We start from the raw sequence: 18,438 nt of genomic DNA, 5'->3' as shown, positions 1-18,438 counted from the left end.
TACCCAAGAGCAAAAGAAGTCTCTGCGGAGGGATTAAAAAGCCTTTGAGACATCCAAAATTCTACTCTCTCTCTCTCTCTCTCTCTCTCTCTCTCTCTCTCTCTCTCTCTCTCTCTCTCTCTCTCTCTCTCTCTAAAGGTTTAAACTAATTTGCTCTACCCAAGAGCAAATGGAGTCTGTGCGGATTGATTAAAAAGTCTTTGAGACATCCAGAATCCTTGTAACTCTCTCTCTCTCTCTCTCTCTCTCTCTCTCTCTCTCTCTCTCTCTCTCTCTCTCTCTCTCTCTCAAAACATTTTGCAGTGATGTCCTTCAGAAAGGATATTATCCTAATTTTTTATGAGGTTTAGCATATTGCATCTGCCCAGTTTTGCTTCATAAAAAAAAAAAGAAATTTGCCTTGTGTTTACTTAAGTGACCTTACAAGAAGGGAAACGCCTCCAAGAACTATCTCTACAGCCCACCACGTGCTGTAGCACGGTGACATTTTAGCAATGCGTGTCGTAAGGCCCTTGAATGAGACCTGTTCTGTCATTTATCAGTGTGTGTGACCCAATCCGCAAATTGTAGCTATTAATGAAAGCTATGTGTAGATTATTTATTGATGTGAGTTCATGTATATTTTCCACAAATTTATTATTTATAAAGATTTTATGTGATATTGATCTTGTGAAGAAATTTTAATAAATTAAAAGGTATTAGTTGCTTTATTTACTTTTCATCCTCTGGGAATCACAAGAGTTAGGTTAAAGTTAGCCTTAGATTATCTGAAATAGAATTAGCTTATTTTCTTATTGTTTTTTGTCTTTACATTTGGTCATGGTGAAAATACTAATATCGTTAGATATATCTTCAACATTAAGCACAAAGACAAATTCATTTAACAAGTCCGAAGCTACAAAATTTAAATATTCAAGACATGGTCCAGGTTCCTTGCAATTTCAAAATAAGGATAATTGATGAAAGTACTCAATTTTAAAGTGTATAAAGAGGGAGAGAAACTTTTGCTACCGAGCTTTCTAATCTATGAAAACTAGTGTATTTAGGGTCTTAGAACTTATAGCATTATCTTTTTGGCTTCGTTAAATCCTTCCATTGTTATCTAGTGTTGCCTACATCTATGTATCAATCTACTTTGAGAAGCCCAACTACTTTGTATCCTCTGTAGCATTTTCTAGCAATCTCTGATACTCCATGTTTTTTTTCCGCCAAGGAACCTAAAGTCTGTCATGTTTCTCTATAGTTTTTGGTATGGCATCGCTAGGTCTTTTCAAAGTTATTCCAGTTAAATGAATCATAGGCTTCAATATCCATTCATATGTTGAGATAAGATATTTGTTGTTTCCATTCGAACACTGTATCTATGTTATTTTGATCGGGTATCTAGATTCTTCCCGCCTTGTGCATCGCATACGTGATAATGAAATGATTAGGCCTACAAGGAATCTCAGAAAAAAGAAAAATTATAGCCAGATTGCTATCCAATATCTTAATCAAAGTACAGTTTTAGGTACAACTTTAACATTAAACGTTTTCAGTTATTTTGGAAAGATTCTATCCAGTAACAATAAATTCACCCCGTTATAATAGGCAAAGAGAGCTGTAATGGTAATACCTAAAATTGACTTGATTACGGTTAATGTTTTATGTTATTGACTAAATCATTCCTTGCGTGCTTTTACAAAGCATAAGGTGTCGACAGGTGGAAACTGTTCACTAGAAGAGAGAGAGAGAGAGAGAGAGAGAGAGAGAGAGAGAGAGAGAGAGAGAGAGAGAGAGAGAGAGTTTTAACACCGATAAGATAGCTGTAATTCTTTAAAAATAACATCCTTAAAATCAAGATTATGTAAACACGCACACTATACAGTGCATATATATATATATATATATATATATATATATATATATATATATATATATATATATATATATATATATATATATATATATATATATATGACTATGCGTGTGGTTTTGTGCTTGTTAAAATGTTTATGGATAGCTGCAATGACTAGGCTACACAATTGTAGAAAGTGTTAAACAAATTTTGGATAGAAGGCCTAAAACTGTGGTTGAGCCATACCACTTAATGGTAGTTAACCAAAGAGTTCATGTAAGAGGATGGATACACAGACCAAGATGTGTTTGTATGAAATAGACAAACAAAATTGAAGAAAGTATACATCCAAAGTGATGATGTATGCCTGCAGCCGTTTCAGGAAAATAAATGTAACATTCTATTTGGAGGAATGTATCCGGTATATTGCTCTTAATTTACATCCTGGATTATGTAATGGAAATCATAATGTATATGCTCATATAGGCGATGACGAATCATATTTTATCATTAATGTTTTAGCAGGAAAAAAATAGAAATCCGTTATTTGCAGCAGTTGTCTGATAATATGGTCTTAATTGTTCGGAGTGTATGTCATTCCAGAGCACATGTTAGACATGTAGACACGCCGATCTATTTTAAACTAAATTTGACAACTGTTAACCAGTAACAGGTGTGACAGGCACGCCATGCTAGAAGACAATAAAAAGAAGAAAAAAAATGGAGACATTCAACATCTCAATGAAGGAAGCTAGTAAGATAATGCATTTTATTTTTTACTTTGCTTTGAAAGATATATGAAATATCATCTCTGTTAAATCACAATTAAGTGATGCTTACTGAAAATCAGTTGGAGGTCACCTCTGAAATGCTGAACATTTTGTAGAATATTAAGATATACTTCTGGACTACTTTACTACGCGGAAGACTACTTTACCCCGACGAGTCCTCCTGCGGAAAAGCAATGGACAGTGATGGTGTGATACAAGTTTCTGTACTTAGTGCCGCCAAAACAACTGATAATCGGTTTCTTATTCCCAATAACTGTGAGTATCTGACATTTAAATTCCCATACTGTATTGATATAGTTGTTGAGTATTCTTAGATGCTTTATATGGTTAGTTAAGCCATCGTAAGAGCTGATACTAAGAAATAAGAATGAATATCAGTGATCCAAGGAACGTTACGATAACGTCTAATTGTTTTGTGTGATCAATAAGAAGTTCCGATAATGTCAAACCGGCTAAGAGCCGAGGTGGAAGAGTTACGTAATGCTGCCGTATGTTAGCTTAGGTTAGGCTTCCCCAAAACTGTGGTCGAACTGTCTCTAGTCTGTACAAACACACTAAAGAGTTTATTTTAAAGCAAACACACAATATTATACAACTGTATCAAGTTGAACACAGTCTGGCCATTGAGCTGCACAAGGTTTGCGAATAAAGTAGTCTCGATTCTCATTCATTCTATGGAGGACTTCTGGCCTCACCCTCAAGAGTGTGGAGTTATGGGTAAGTGTAAACAGGCTGCTGGTTACTGTACAGTACGTCAACGAAAAATACGTTATTACGTTTCATACCTCAATTTTTGGGGGGTTTCATGTAGATGACTCATTACTTTACTTGGAAAATATTAAGCGCCTGTTACTCATGATCATGTAGGCTACGCAAGTATCTTGCCCAAGCTGACCTAACTTACCTGTTGGCTACAAGTTCGAAAACCTCCTTGTTTGGCCGATTCGTTATTTTTGCAATAAATCCCACTGAAATACTATTGCCTAATGTGCGACTCCAATGCTCAATGGTATATTCAATCAATGAACCCACCCTTATTAAACATTTTGTTCAAAATCAGTTAACCTTGAGTTTTAAGAAAAGTCTAGTCTAGTCATTGCAAACGCAATAATTTTTACTGACTTATGCTAGGATCATTAGTTTTATTAATTTTAGATTTATATTGAGTGATAAACAAGGATTCTTTTCCCCATGTTTTTAAATAAATCAAATCTTTATTAATCATTTGCAGTTACAAACAGACCACACTACCTATCAGATCTAGAATAAGAGAAGTAGGCTACTTATGTTTTATGGCCCAGGATATACAGTAGATGGCCCTGGGGGAATTTTTTCCAGGATAATATTCTTCCCTCTGGGCCAAGATTCCCCCAACCCCACTGCTGTTATAAGCATATGGATATGGTGACATATACAGTAATAACAACAACTTCATGGTTTAAGTTAAGGTACAACAAATGAAGTGAACACCTTTTTAAAATCATTGTATCAGTGTGATTCTGAATTATCTTCTATTGAAGACTAACACATTTTTATTGTAACTCGACTGTGAAGATCGCTAAGACAAATATATATATATATATATATATATATATATATATATATATATATATATATATATATATATATATATATATATATATATATATATATATATATATAATAAGACGTAGGTGTCAATCATAAGGGAAGCAATTATTTGTGATTTGCTTTGGGAGTTTATGACGTGGATAGTGGGGTCCTGGACTAGGTATGTGACCTGGGAAGGGGATCGGGGGCTTAACTCCCGGTTAGGTCATGTGACCTGGGAGGGGGGTGTCAGGGGTCAAGCTCCCGGCTAGGTCTGTGACCTGGGAAAGGGGGTAGGTTTGTGACTTGGGAAGGGGGTTACAGGGGGCTTGCACTCGGCTAGGCCTAGTAGGTAGGTCCGGGTACCTTTGCTTCCTGCTAGGTCTGTGTCTTGGGCAGGTTTGTGATCTAGGAGGGTGGGTCAAGCTTCCCCCCCCCCCCCCGCACCGGCTAGGACTGTGACTTTTGAATCACAAGGTTAGGTGAGGTTGGTGTGTTAGGTTCTGTGGCCTTTTACGATTCTCGAAAGTATTAAATAATCATTTTTATTTTTTTTATTTGTTCTTGTCCACCCTAAGTCCCAGGGGGAAAAATCCTAGGTCTGAAATTCTCCCGCGGACGAATAATAACCCACATTGCTTTTTCCTGGAGGGAAATCGATCCCAGGCTAATTTTTTGGAAGGAATTTCAGTCAGGGGAGAAAATTTCCTGCTACATCGGGATAACTGATTCACCTAGTGTGGTAGCCTACATAAAGTTTGTACTAATAAGAAATTTCATTTCTTTTTCTATTTTAATAAACATGTTGCTCCTATTTTTTTTTAACCAAGTCATCAATTTTAGAAAGTATTATTAATTTGCAATTATTTCCAACATAGGCCTAAATGGTAGCTTAACAATTAACTTCTAGATTGTAAAGGAAATAGTCCGGTAAGGTAATTAGCAAAGTGGTATTGTTTAAATAGTTTTAAAAGCCGCTGTTAGAATAACATTGTTACTGATCTTGAAGATATTTTTTTTTATATTTTATCACTTCTCATATATATAGCTTATTTATTTCCCCCCTTCCTTTCCTCGCTGGCCTACTTTCCCATTCCATGTTTCAGCCCTTGGGCTTACATCATGTCAACAGACTGGTAAAGACTGGACGTATTGTAGCTCTTTTAGAAAATATAGTTTTAACCTCTTAAGTCGTATTTTCAATATTTACAAAACGCCTACACTCTCTCACGCCCTTTAATAGTTAGTGAAAAAAAATTACACGCATTATAGCAAAGGCATCATACACAAGCTCAAAACTGCGTCAGTCTACGTTTTCAGATAGGATAGGCTTAAATTTTCATCTAACAGGACAGGTTATTAAATCTAGAAGGATGTAATATTGAAATATTATTATCGAATAGGTTATGATAAGGTTAGCTAGAGGAAAATAATAACCCAGCAGTTTAAATAACTCAGGTCCTTTGCGTCAATCGGCGTAAGAGATGATTATGATTTAAATAGGTCTAGAGATTAGACTAACCATATCCTTAATCTACAACTATGTACTTGAATACAATAATCAAAGTATAACATATATATGAGGTGCTGCAGGCGTCCCTCACAATTCGTCCAAGTCATTTGACGTTCTGGAGTTTTTACATTTAGCCCACACACTTTCATAGTTCAAGGCATATGAATACTGATTATGTTAGATGGATATTTTACTAAATGTTGTCAACCTTTCAGAAACGCCACAATTCTGAAGTGCCACTTCCACTTTCAGATATGTGTGCTTATTTTATAGTCGTAATCGTAGACCTGATGATTTTGAAGATGATGAATGAAGTGAAGATTCAAAAGATGAGAGAGACATATAGACAGTTGTTTTCCTTCCTCTCATTATCTCTCCCTCGTTCTTATGTGAGGTTTTATTTTAAGCATAGACCTACACACTTGTACATTATTTGTGTATCTAGGAAACGAAAAGTAAGAGCACAAGAATTCAGTTCTCGTTGTCGAAAGTACCAACTTCAATCAAGTCTTTGTGCTTTTACTTTTCCTGTAGTGGCTAAGTACACATACGTGTATATATATATATATATATATATATATATATATATATATATATATATATATATATATATATATATATATATATATATGCATTACGACAAACATACGATGTATGATCTCCAATGCTGTACATAAATCCCTAGATTGTTGTCATAAGTTCGTATGATTGGCCTTGATTTTAGTGTTGCCTTTCATTGTGTTTTTAAACTCAAACATTTGGGAGTGGGTGGGTCTTTTCTTAGCACCAATATGGAATTTTTTGATAAATTGTAAAGAGTTGTTGTTGATGGGCCCGTAGTGAGTATATTCTACTTTTCATAGTATATACGTACACAGTGGTGGCCCTAACTTTAATACAGTTTGTCGACAAGGCTAGACTAATTTAGCCATCAAGGTAGATAACCACACACAATATAAACAATATTGGGCTAGGCTTGGTCTTACTGTGCCTCCTAATTACATAAGATCCTGCATAGGTTAGGTAGACTAGACTGCTGCTAATAATCATAACAACCAAACCTTGCTTACTTGATACTCTATGTATGGCATAATACATGACATAGGCTAAGAGCTTAGAAACCGGCACACGAGTTCAGGCAACATAATACTCTTAGAACAATATCTCCTATTGTGTAGGGAGGGATTATGTTAGTTGGAAATAGAGTATGATTATAAGATAGGATTAATATATATGTATACAGCCATTCGTAAAACACGTGCAGGAAGTTTATCTCTGTGCGTATCCTCTCGTTGAACCACACACACAACAACCGAACAATGCTCGGGAACGTAAGACATCTCCACCCAATAGAAAATAACCTTGAACTTGGAACTATTTTGAAAGTCCTTCGGAGATATAAACACAAATCTAACATAAATCATAAATTTCAGATCTTTTATCAAAAGTATATAAGGAAATAAAACAATATCATATAATTTATTGCAGTAAGCAAGACGACATTTGCAATATAAAACGGGACTATTTGTTGATCCTTGCTGTTGAAAATTGTAGGTATGCGAGTTAGGTAAAGACTGCACTAGGCCAAGGTTTAAAAAAAATACAAGCATCTTTTTGGTACTTATTAAGTTTTGTAAGTTGAGGACTTTCTTTAGTATTGTTTATCAGTGATAGAATTAAAACTAAAACTTCTTAGTAATAATGTAATATATATATATATATATATATATATATATATATATATATATATATATATATATATATATATATATATATATATATACACACACACAACTATAACAGGTACTAAGCCATTACACACATTAGTGGCTTGGCCCAGAAAGCAAGCTCATTGCATACTGTTTACAGAGGATGCTATTCTCTTCGCCTCAATTCTGTTGTCTGATGTAGATCTGGGGTTGCTATATCCGTTAATAGAGATCTAACTTAGAATAGTACATGGTGCAAATTATGGGGAAAAGCTGGGTTTGTAATGAGACAACAGGATCCACACCAATGATTATTGTGAGATGACAAAGAGTCGACTGACTACCACATCTGTACCCGATTACCACCCGATATCAGATGGCAGTACATGATCAACATATCGTACATCCCTACACCCCCAAGGTTATGTTCGGTAGCAAATAAAGGGGCTGATCATGCTTTGGTTAGCCAAAAAATGAAAGTCAAAATTAAATAACCCTAGTTGTAGAGCATACTGATGTGTACTCTACCAAGCATGAGGCTTAGTGAATAAAGACAAATACAAGTAAACCTATAGAGAAAAAGTGGAAAAAACTGAATTCAAAATTAGGTTACGGTAACATACAAGATAGTTTTACATTGGCATAATTACATGATATAACAAGAAAATGTCATGGGAAGTCTTTGAGTCACGGGTTTACCAGCAGCCCTTCTAGGCTTACTAACTACACTAGGCTCCTGATGGGAATGCATGACTAGATTTAAGGGTATAATAGGGCCCACAGAGTTGTTGGGTTATGACAATGGTGTGCTTGATGGCAGAGCGAGCACTTGTGCCATCTGTTCCTCTTTCAAAGTTTAACGCACCCTTCGAGTGTAAATGTGTATTGTCAGTAGAGCTTGATAACCGAGATTACACCTATCCAGTGCAACTGTTTGGTAGCTTGGTACTGTATACTCACCTGAGTTCCTATTTCGATGTGCATGAGTGTCTTGGTGGTTTCAAGGGCATACATGGCCTTCTGTGATTTTGTCACATGCAATTCCCTTTGATGTATCATCAGTCTCCAGGACCTGTTTATTAACAGATGTATTTTGGCTGTAGGCACCCCGTTGTGAAGTTAGTGGACCGTTCCAAACTGAGAAGATTTGTTGACGCCCCTGAGAGGTGTAGAGAGATACCGAAGTGGGTCCTTTGACTGGCCAGTCAGTACTACATTGGATCCTTATCTCTGGTTACGGCTTATTTTCCTTTTGCCTACACATACACCAAATAGTCTGGCCTATTCTCCTCTGTCCTCATATACCTGACAACACTGAGATTAGCAAACAATTCTTCCTCGCTCAAGGGGTAAACTACTGCAATGTTTTTGTTCAGTGGCTAATTTTCTCTTGGTAAAGGTAGAAGAGACTCTTTAGGCATGGTAAGCATCTCTTCTAGGAAGACACTCCAAAATCAAACCATTGTTCACTGTTCTTGGATAGTGCCGTAGCCTCTGTAGCATGGTCTTTCACTGTTTTGGGATAGAGTTCTCTTGCTTGAGGGTACACTCAGGCACACTATTCTCTTCCTCTTGTTTTTAAAGTGTTTATAGTTTATATATGAAATATTTATTTTAATGTTACTGTTCATAAAATATTTTAATTGTTAATTACTTTCCTTGTAATTTCCTTATTTCCTTTCCTCACGGGGATATTTTCCCTGTTGGAACCCCTGTGCTTATAGCATTCTGTTTTTCCAACTAGGGTTATAGCTTAGCAAGTAATAATAACAATAATAATAATAATATCACCAGGGCCATCTTGACCTACTTAAGGGTGCTGCCTTTTGATTTGTTTACTCAGAGGAACCTCTTTGCTGATTTGACAGCTGCTTATGCCCTCTCCTTGGGCTGGGGTTTTTGGGTCAATGACAGATGCACCTCAAGGCCCAATCTTCTGGAAAAGGCCTCCATCTCTTCACTAGCTAAGTTTGTACCTCCGTCAGTCAATATTTGTTCGAAGGTCCCCTAATGTGAAAAGTAGGACTAAAGGTGGTTATTTATTTTGTTAGATGTTGCACCATTAAGGAAAGGAGCTACTTCTAACCAGCGTGTTAGTCTGTCTGCATATGCATGTATGGGTTGCCTTCTATCTAAAACATGTCTGCGATGACCTGCTGGAAGGGGTATTCTACTGGGGCTGTGAGTATCAGTGCCTCAGAAGGCAATGAAGGGGCATGTTCATCAATATGAGGTGCACTGGGCCTGGTGATGTTGAAGATTTCCTTCTATAAACACCCAATATACAGACTGTCTGGCCCTTTGAAGCATAGAATCGACGACCTGGTGTCCTGTGTTTAGTCCGGTGGCCACCTGACAAAGTAAATCTTCAGGGATAACCAAACTCATGAATTTTTTATCCACTGAGTAAGTTCCTGAATCCTTGTTTATTGCTAGACGATCACAAATACTGGAAAAGGGGTGAAGGCAAGTAACTTCTGTTAGGGACAATTACCTGTTCTGACCCTGGCTAGCTGTACTTGACACTCTTCATCCAATACGATGGCGTTTTGTTCTAAAGCCGCCCTGGTTGTGCATGCTACTGCCACTTGAATGTTTTCCTCTCAGGTCAATATCATAAGCTTCATGGACGATCTCATACTCGGGTATCCTGTGAGAGAAAATTCACAGGAGAGTTCCTCTTTCTGAGTAGGTATTTTATGTGAACCTTGAATTGGAGCATCTTCTCTTTCAAGTTTAACAACCTTAGATTGATGATGCCCTTAAGGACCCTATTGCCCAACAATTTCACGAATAAGCAGTGGTCTGTTATGATGGTGAGATTGGGTCACCCAAGCAGGAACAACTGGCCTTCCACAGGCACGAATTAACTGCGAGAGCTTCTCCTATAAATGTGTATCAGGCTTCAGCGGGATTGAGGTGTTGCCTGCTGCGTAATGGGAGACGTCAGCTGCCCTTGCCACAGAAGGGATTGTCAGCTGACTGACAAGCATAATTACAGTCGGTGTGTCTTGTCATAATATGCTAAACCATTCTTGTCCAGTTGTCATATGACTTCCTGTGCCTGTTGTAGTTTAATGCACAGCTGACCATTTTTATATTTGTTCTTTCCCGTGGGTTTCCTGAAGAGGTCCCTGAAGGGCTTTATGATCTGTGCTGTTGCAAGGAAGAGGCAAACAGAGTCACAATTCCATAAAACGCCCTTATATCAGTGATGAAAGACTCTTTTGGTGGTATCTGACAAAGGTAACCTCTTTTATGAAATTTGAACTTTTCCATTTTGAACAAATTAAAAGAAATTCATAAAAATGCCAAAATGTCTCTTTAATGCTGTGAGTGTATAGCAAAGTGTCATCAATATATTGTGCTTTCTGGTGATGTTTTGCAGGGTATCATCAAACCTTTTTGTGTAAGTATTGGATGCCGAATAATGACCCATGGTCATCTTACAGTAACAATGCCATCCCCATGTGGCAATGAAGGTTTTAAGGGGGGGGGGGGGGGGGCTATCTTTGTCCAGCTCCACTTGGTGGAAACCACGTTGGGTGTTCGCTGTGGTCTCATAAGTGTGTAGAGAGATGCTTGAAACCATGACAAAGGTCACCAGTGTATGATGAGTCTTTCGGAAATAGTGGGCATTAAGTTGTTGGAAGTCTATTGTCTTCTTGGCTACAACAACCATCCTCACACACAATTCCATTGCATCCCTGTTGTGACTGGTTCTATCACTCTCGCCCAAACATCCTCGTCGAGCTGGGCGTTGACTTCCTCTTCCCAATGCTTTTGGGTTGCTGCTGGTGTATGGCAAGCATATAGTACGAAATTAAGTGATAAGTATATGTTGTCTGCTTACTTGTCATGACAGGTAAAGGTTCCCTGGTCATATTAAAGGTTATGGACAAAAAGTGAGTTAGCAGCCTTTCTTCCAGTCTTTCAATGTTCTCCTCCTTGGACAGGATTGGTACTGAAGTCGGCTTCACTCTCTGAGAAGGGTTGGGCTTTGAGACTGCCTCACTGGTGACATCTACTGAAGCAACTAGCAGAAAATGGGTAGGAAATCTCAGTGGCACAAATCGCAGCTCCTTACAGGCAATCGATACATATAAAAGTTCTTGACTGTTTGCATGAAATAAACCTCCTGCTTTTTACATCGCCCACTTACTTCAATGGTGCAATTCTGACAGTTTTATTTGCAGGATAGAAAGCAATAGGGGTCCAGCCACACAGATCGGGGCTCCTGGATCTGCTATGGCGAATACAGACACAGACCTCCCCTTCCCATGAACAACACTAACATTGATAGTGGGGTGGGAGGAAAGGTGTCTCTCTGCAACGATTACCACACTTGAAGCAAGCGGTGCTTAATAGGTGGTCCTGCAGCATTACCATAAATGCCCTACCTTATGGCACCCTTGACCTGTCATGCCTTATACTGGCCATGAAGTTCGACCAGTAAAATGATGTCTCGCAGTTCCTGCATTGCTTTGAATATTAATCGCTGCTCAACACCAGACTCAATGTCTTCATTGGCTGTGATGAAATCATTCAAAGCGTTAGCTGACTCCTCCCAACCACACCTGAGACACACTTAATTTCTTAACACATGGATTCAAATGTACAATATAAAGCCTGAAGAGGATCAACACATTTGAATGTGTTACATGCTTGAAATACATGCCTTCTTGATACAGGATCACGAAGACCTACCATTATTTTATGTAATACCATATATTCAATTAAACACTCCCCACCATTTGGGCAATGGAAGTCACAATCTGTGGCCTTTTGAGCTCACCTTGAAAAAACAATTACTTAAGGATTCATCACGCCCTTGGGCGAGGGTAAAGAATTTTGACCATTGCACGGCCTGATTAAAAGACCATAATACAGTATTTCCAGAGGCATACAAAGCCATTTCTCAGGTAAGGGTGTTCCATTTGGCGTCCGAATACTGAGCATTCAGTCTACATTGTGTTGACAGAACACAGTTAAGTCTAATTTGCAGGAGAACATCCTGTGTTGTAAAGTTGTTGAGATGAAGCCAATACATCACCAAGCATTATCAGGACTTGAAGGCTGCCTAGGACATGACAACATCACACTTTACTGTGGCAGCTGAAGCATAGACTTTGCCAGCACATGCCCTGAAACCAGAAAGGGTGTCTGGAAGGGTACGAATGGCACGTTGCTGGTCCATGATTACCATTTATGCCTGCATAACAGCCTTTGACAAGGACATTGGCATTGCAGGAGAGGCATCCTTGACGTGCCATGAGATGGTCTTCATATCAGAAGCATGGCTTGGCGTGAAAACTCACTGCACTATGTTGGGCTTGTAATGAGATAACAGGATCCACAGCAATGTTTATTGTGAGATGACACAGAGCCGACTGACTACCACAATGGTAACCGATTATTGTCCGATATCAGACTGCTGTACATGATCAACATATCATACAGGAATGAATTTGAACTCTAATAAAATTCTTAAGTATGATTGTCAGTAGGTCGAGGATAGTGGCTCCTGAACATCCAGGTTTCTGGATTGATAATATTACTTTAACTTTATACCACTCATTTATATTCTGAGTGTGATTCTTGATTGCAAATTTTCTTTTAAGAAACACATTCGGGGGGTTTCTTCTTCAAATACACAAAAAAGGCTTATTGAGAAAGTTATTTTTTGGTGATCAATGCATCCTGAAGAAGTGTTTTAATTCTTTCATTCTACGTTTTTTCGTGTATTGTTCTCTTGTTTGTTCTTCCTATTTTCATATTTGCAGACTTATATGTATTATATATATATATATATATATATATATATATATATATATATATATATATATATATATATATATATATATATATTCTCATCAGCTGTTATTAGTCTACTGCAGAACAAAGGCTTAAGACATGTTCTTTCAAATGCATCTGTTTATGGTCTACTGTGCCAGTTCACGCCCGCAAACTTCCTTTATTCGTCGATCCATTGACTTTACTTCCTTCCTCTGCTTCTTTTATAATCTTTATGTGCCCATTCTTTTATTCTTAATGTCCATGAATTGTCTGTCATTCTTATTATATGTCCTGCCCATGTCCATTTCTTTTTCTTACAAGTTGCCAGAATATCCTTTACTTTAGTTTGCTCTTATATCCATGCTGCTCTTTATCTGTCTCTTAGTGTTATTCCCACCATTATTCTTTCCATAGCTCTTTGAGTTGTAATTAGCTTATGTTCTCAGCCTTTAGTAAGGCTCCACTTTTCTCAGGCATAAATTAATACTGGTAGGACCATTGCATTAAATACTTTTCTTTTTAGAGAAAGTAATATTTTAATTTCTAAATCACATTTTGCTTACCAAAAGTTATCCATCCTATGCTTATCCTTCTTTAAATTGAGGTTTCGTGTCCTTAGGAAACATTACTGTCTGTCCTAAGTGTGTATATTCATTAACAATCTCTAGAGGCTCGTGCATAACTCTTATTTTCATTGAACATTATCTTACTTTTACTCATATTCATTTTCAGTCCTACATTTCTGCTTTCTCTATTCAAATCTATCATCTTTTGTAATTTATCCCATAATTTACTAATCCCAACTATAGCTAGGCTGACACTTGCACGATTCTGTGGCACGCATTGGCACGACTCGAGTCGTGCCAGTGCTCAAACTAGTTGTAAACTGGCGTGAAGTGTGAGTAAACCCGTCGTGACTGTGTGCCATGTCGGGATGAGAAATGTAAAAAATTTTGGTCAGACAAAATTTCGCGACTGGGTCGTGAGATATGCGCAAACTATGCGCAAAGAATTCGTGAACTAGTTGTGCCAGTTCGTGTCAATGCGGACACTGAACTTTTGTTGTGACCAAAATTTTAAAAATTTAAAAATTCTTTTCCCGACATGGCACGCAGTCACGACGGGTTTACGCACACTTCACGCCAGTTTACGACTAGTTTGTGCACTGGCACGACTCAGTCATGCCAATGCGTGTCAGAGAATCGTGCAAGTGATACATTTCACGCCAGTTTACGACTAGTCTGCGCATTGGCACGACTCGAGTCGTGTCCATGTGTGCCCCAGATTCGTGCAAGTGTCAGCCTGGCTTAAGTCATCTTCAGATCTTAAGTTGTTAAGATATTCTCCAATAATATTATTTCCACCATTTTCCCAATATAAATTCTTAAACACTTCTTCTAGACATGCTATGAACAATTTAGGAGAGATGGGTCTCCCTGTGTAACTCCCTTTTCAACCGGAATTTTCTCACTATCTTTATGTAGTTTAAGAATTGCTGTACTTCTTGTATAGATATCTTCAATTGTTCTAACATAAGATTCTTCTATTCCTTGATATTGAAGGGCTTTCATTATTGCTGATATTTTGACAGAATCAAAAGCTTCCTCATAGTCTATAAACGCCATACATAGTGGTTTGTCATACTCTGTTGATTTTTCCGTTAGCTGGTTAATTACATGGATATGTAAACTTTTTGGGCGATAATTTTTCAGATCTTTTGTCTCCCCCTTTTTGTGAATCAGCATAATGATAAAATTTTTCCAAGCTGTAGGTCGAGAGCATTCTTGCAGACATTTTGTGTAGAGTTCAGAAAGTTTTACTACTATGAAATCTCCATCTATTATTAAATTAATTGTTGAACCATCTTTTCCTGCTGCTTTGTCTGTTTTCATGCCTTTTATTATACTTCTACTGTTACGTTTGGTACCAGCTTAGGAGTTTCATTATTTTATTGGTGAAGTTATTTCTTATATCACTATTGTATAGCATTGTATAGAAATCCTCTGCATTTTATCACTTCATCTGTATTGTAGATAGGATTTTCATTTTCACTCTTTAAAGCAAACTTCTGTTGGTGCTATGTTCCAAGTCTTCCTTTCATCTATTTGATGCTTCTTCCTTTCTTTAGTGTTTCTTCAATTTTAGTCTGATTGTGTTTACGAATATCGGATCTTTAGTTTATCTATTGTTTTGGATAGTTCTGCTCTCTTGGGTTTTACCCTCAATTCCAATCTTCTCTTCATTAGGTGTTTGGTCTTTCCTGATAGTTTTCCTTGATCTTGTTTGGCAACTCTTCCACCCATCTCTTGTGCTGATTCCAATACAAATTTTGTCAGATTACTGTTCATGTCTTCTTGATTTGCTTCCATTTCATTATGTAGCTGGGGGTACATATTTTGTCTGCTAAACGATATATATATATATATATATATATATATATATATATATATATATATATATATATATATATATATATATATATATATATATATATATATATATATATTATATTTATATATATATATATATATATATATATATATATATATATTTATATATATATATATTATATATATATATATTTATATATATATATATATATATATATATATATATATATATATATATATATATATATATCGTGCCTAATCACTAAAATTATCAAATTCAGGAGTTAGGTAGTCAGTGCCTGTTTCACGAAATGGACAGCAATTTGCATAAAATATGTATAGATTCTTAGAAGTTGCCTAATTCACAGATTAGTCGTCCTATTTAAGGAAATAAGCAAATTACTTGGTTCCTGATTCAGACAAATTATAGTATCACCATACATGGCCGAGTATGAAGCGCGGAGTAGATGATGAATGGAGCAGTATTGAATAAAAAAAACTCAAGGTAGAGATGATAGGCGAAATCTAACCGAGGCCATTTGTGTCAATAGGCGTAGGAGGAGATGATGATGATGTTACAAAGACCTTTAAGGAGAAGTCAGTTATGCCCTTGGAGATTATAGTCCAGTAGTTAGCCATCTTGCCAGACTATCAAAGAGGATGGAACCTGATTGGTAGCCAGGTTCCTTTCTTTTCATTTAAAGAATTTAGGGTTCTATCTTCGTATGATGAACACTAGATATTGTAGATATCCATCATATAATGACTTCTACAGCTTTTGATAGCATTTTTTGTAGCCTACTTGCCATGGCTTTTATTTGGAGAGTCTTGTTTGATCATCAGATGGGGTAGAAATTTATTATTATTGATGGCATTGTGTTGGTTGTCATTGTACCAACCGTGTGTCACACGATCATACTTAAATTATTTTGTATATATTATGCTTGTATCTGCGCTCTTCCCTCGCACTAAAAAGAACCTGAATATACATGTCTGCGTATCGCCTCTGTAACATTGTCTGTCTTGTGAACATGAAAATTCCTGTTGCCTTGAGGTTTTGTATATAAAGGAGAGTGTTCTTTAATAAAGTTACTCAGTTGATTGCTTCCTGCCTTTGAGTCACAACCTTGCTCTCGGCCCGTCACATTGGTGACCGCGGAAGTCGACTCGCTCCCACCGCCTTCCACCCCACCCCTCTATCGTTGGTACTATGGCGGACTCTACGGAACTTGGCGCTGCGGCTGGCCCGTTCAAACTTTCATCGTTTGCCAGCGGAGAGGCGTTTGCTTGGTTTCAGCCTTAGAAGTTCAGTTTCGCATCAAGGGCGGGACTCGCTCAACCACCAAAGCAGATTATGTTCTCGCGGCGATACCCGAGGACACCTTCCCAGAAATATCCGACTGGCTTTGTGAACAAGGAGACACCCCAATAGAGTATGGCGCCCTCAAAACATACCTTCTGCAGCAGTACTCGCCGTCGCCAGCCGCCCGTATAGCAAAGCTTTTTCAGCTCTTGCAACAACTGTTGGGGGACCAAAGGGCTTTTCTTGCCCTCAGGGAAATGACCAGTATCGCTCGCCTTCAACCTGCCGCAGACGGCTCTCCTCGTGAGGTGAACCTACTTCGTGCCCTTTGGATACGCCGTTTACCCGGACCTATACACGCTGCCATACCCGATGTCGATAGTTTATTCATAAAGGACTTGATGACCAAAGCCGACACCCTTATGGACAGCCACTTCCAGACCTCCATCAACGCCTCCACCCCTGACGAAGAGGATGCCTATTTAACGTCAACTGAAGCTGACATGAATGCCGTAGGACATACACGCCTACCCCGTGACGTGCCGAAGCGGTGACAAAGCCACCCACCACCCACCAATTGCTCGCGCCCCAACAAACGACTTCTACAGCCACTTACTACCTCCCATCTGCCGCAGTTTTGCTACTACCACTTCAGATTCAGGGCAACCGCAAAGAAATGTGCCAAGGATTGTCAGTGGCCAAAAAATGTATAAGAAGGCCATCGCTCGTGGCGGTGGCCTCTCGTGTTTCTAATCTTTTCTTTTTACATGATGCAGGAACGGGCGTGCAATTTTTGGTAGACACGGGTGCTTGTCGTTTTCTTTTGCCAAGGAAACTCTTCAAGACACGACGTAGTCTGTCTACAGCTGCCGACGGCCGCTTGGTAGCTGCCAACGGATCTGCGATACCCACCTACGGTTACGAGAACCTCACATTATCGTTCGGAAATGGTAAATTCAATTGGAAGTTTCTCGTTGCTGACGTCACATTGCCAATCCTCGGTGCGGATTTCCTCTCTCATTTCCACCTTCTGGTCGATGTCGCCCACCGACGGTTGGTCAACGCAGACTCGTACTTGTCGACACCTCTTCTACCCGCCCCCTCTAACCTTGCTCTCCACATCAGTGCACCCACGGATGCCTACGCCCACCTCCTCACGTCGTACCTGGAAGTTTTCCGTCCAGAACTTCGACAAACGCCCACGGTTCCTGCCAAGCACGGTATTTATCACCATATCAAGACGACGGGACCCCCAGTCTTCGCAAAATTTAGACGTCTGGCACCGGAACGATTGGCAGCCGCCAAACAGACGTTCGCCGAAATGGAGGAAATGGGCCTTTGCCAAAAGGCCTCCAGCCTATGGTCGTCACCCTTACACATCGTTCTGAAGAAAGACGGCTCCCTCCGTCCGTGCAGGGATTACAGGCGCCTGAACATTCAAACAGAACCGGATCACTACCCCCTCCCAAACATTGCCGACGTGACCTCCTACCTGCACAAAGCGAAGGTTTTCTCTACGCTCGACCTCCT

Source organism: Palaemon carinicauda, chromosome 23 (genome assembly GCF_036898095.1).
Source record: "Palaemon carinicauda isolate YSFRI2023 chromosome 23, ASM3689809v2, whole genome shotgun sequence".
NCBI lineage: Eukaryota > Metazoa > Arthropoda > Malacostraca > Decapoda > Palaemonidae > Palaemon > Palaemon carinicauda.
This window is presented reverse-complemented; position numbering follows the sequence as displayed.